Genomic DNA, 2,781 nt, shown 5'->3' on the forward strand with positions numbered 1-2,781 from the left:
GGGATCCGGTAGCCCATTTGAGGGATTATTGCAATAAAATGAGAAGTGTTGGATGATTTGTTGATGGCGCACTTCAGTGAGAGCCTGACTGGGGAAGCATTGGAATGGCATAATCGTCAAGATGTTGGTAAGTGGCCTACATTGGGTGACATGGCTCAAGATTTTGTTCAATACTTTCAATACAGATCAGGTGTTACCCCAGACCGCTCTTCCCTATCTAAAATGGAAAAGAAGCCGGAGGAAAACTTTAGAGAATTTGGACTCAGATGGAGGGAGCAGGCTGCTCGAGTTAATACCCCGATTGGGGAAGAAGAAATGGTTGAGCTCTTCTTAAAAGCTCAGGGTCCCACCTACTTCAGTCATTTGATCCCGGCCTTGGGAAAGCCTTTCAAAGATGTGTTAAAAATGGGGGAGCTAGTAGAAAAGGGAATCAAGTCAGGCAAAATCATGAGTTGTTCGAAAGACATTCAAAACATCCTAGTAAGCTTGGGTGGAAGAAAGAGAAACAAAAAAGATGATCCGATGGGCTTTCCCGATCAATACTTCCAGCCTCGACATCGTCCCCATGGATATCCTAATGCACCAGGTGATCCTCCCTAATGCCACTTCTCTCCACAAAACTCCCAAAATCGTACATCATTCTCTCAGTACTCAGCTCCACAAAATACCTATCCACCCCCACGAGCCTATCGAAAACCCCCTGGATCAGGTTTCCGGCCTAATCAAGCATTTAAGAATGAGAGATTGCTGAAAAAAGAAAAGGTTTTCACCCCATTGGGAGTGTCATACGCCAGTTTGTTCCAAAAGTTGAAGCAATTTGACATGTTGAAGCCGATCCAGATAAAAATGCCAAACCCTCTTCCAAAGAAGTTTGATTTTTCTCAAAGGTGCGCATATTGCTCAAATGCCCCGGGTCATGACATAGAGAAGTGTTGGAATCTGAAGAAAGCAATTTAGAAGCTTATTGATGTAGGTGACATTGTCGTGCAAAATCTAGATGCAGCAAACACTAGCCAAAGTCCATCGCCTGTGCATAATGAGACGCATAAGGTGGGTATGGCTTATTCTGAAAAGGAATGTGATGATTCTTCTGAGATCCTCGAAGGCCCACGCACTGCAAAGTTTTCAGTGCTGTCAGAGGTTGATCTTAAGAACGAGCCAGCAAAGGGAATCCAAAAGCAATTTGTTAAGAATAATGTGATGGAAGTTTGTGAAGGTTCTAGTAATATTGATGCAGAATTCAGTGGCTAAGATGCCGAGATTGGCAATTAGAAAGACACACCTGTCTTGGTTATCCAGGGAGGAGTTTTGGTGGTTTATTTTGTTGTCATTTCTGTTGTCCAGGTTATTTCAGGGTTGTAATCCAGATATTGTCTTGGGACTCAAATCCTTCTATCTTCTTATTTTGCCTAGTTTGTTTAGTCTAGTAGCCCGTTTAGTGTTGTCTAGGTTTGTAGTCCTAGTTTAGTTTGTTTGTTTTGTTGTCCAAACCCTGTCACCATCTGTCTAATACAATTTTCTGTTTTCTATGATTTCTAGTCATTTTCATTTAATTCTCTTTTCTTTTATAGTTCTTTTCCTGTTGACTCTAGTGATGTGACATGCACGCGTCATTCTCAGCTTGGTTTTAAAAACCAGTTTAATCACGAAGCAATGAAACAATGTTGAAGATGTAGGGATGTTTGAGGGAAATAAGTAAAGGTATTTTGAGATCACTTCAAGCCCGAATTGTGTGAAACTGGGGCAGATAGAACATAAAGAACCCCTATTGAAATGCATCCTACCGCATCAATTTGAAGATAAAAGCAAGTTTGCCCCAAATTTGTAGGGGGCGCTCATGGTAATGAGAGTGAGAGTGTTATCCAATGGTGCTTTGTATATAACAAATGTAGAAGGCGAATATGTGGGTGCGGTGATCAAGTCTGGCGCAACCAAAAGATGTTACGAATGTTTTCCTTGGTTTGTTTAATTGTGTTGTTTGTACTTGGCATGTTTTGGAGGATGGAATGACGAAGGCATTTTGTTCTGCTATCTAAACACTTTATCCCTTGTCACCCCTTTTGAGCCTTATTTATTTTCTTTCATACCCCTCTTTCGGGATCAACGGCACAATTCAGAAATGCAAGTGCGGAGGATAAGTAAGTGAAAAGAAAACGAAAGAATGAACAAGAAAGGAAAAGGAGAAAAAAAATGAAAAGAGAGAAGAAAGAGAAAGAAAAGAAAAGAAAAGAGAAAAAGAAAAAGAGAAAAAAGAGAGAAAAAGAAAAAAAGAGAGAAAAGAAGAATAACAGAAGAAAAAAAAAGAAAAAGAAAAGAAAGAGACAAAAGAAAAATCACAACAACAAAGTAATTTCTATGACATGAACTACGTTCGACCTGATTCCTTTTAAGGATATGTAGGCAGCCTCACGGTTCGGTCTCATTAAAATAAAAATCCAAAAGTCCCCAAGCAAGAAACTGGGGCAGAAGTTATGGTTGTTGTAAGAAATCTGATTCCGAAAGTTGTAATTTTGAACCCATTTGAATTGTTTTCGAACCTTTGATATCCTTTCTTCTTAACCTCATCCAAAAGCCCACATTACGGTCCAAAGAAAGACCTTCCGATCAGTCTTCGAGAGATGCCAAGTCGAGCAAATAGAGGTGATTCATATCAGGGGCAACACTATGGTCCAAGCAGAAAAAATAATAATAATGAAAATGAGAGAGTCTTATCAGTGAAAACTCTCACAGGCACCGTAGGGCGACGAGAGCTGAGAGGAATCCAAAAATGAGAGAGTCTTA

Source organism: Nicotiana sylvestris, chromosome 10 (assembly GCF_000393655.2).
Source record: "Nicotiana sylvestris chromosome 10, ASM39365v2, whole genome shotgun sequence".
In the NCBI taxonomy this organism is placed as follows: Eukaryota; Viridiplantae; Streptophyta; class Magnoliopsida; order Solanales; family Solanaceae; genus Nicotiana; species Nicotiana sylvestris.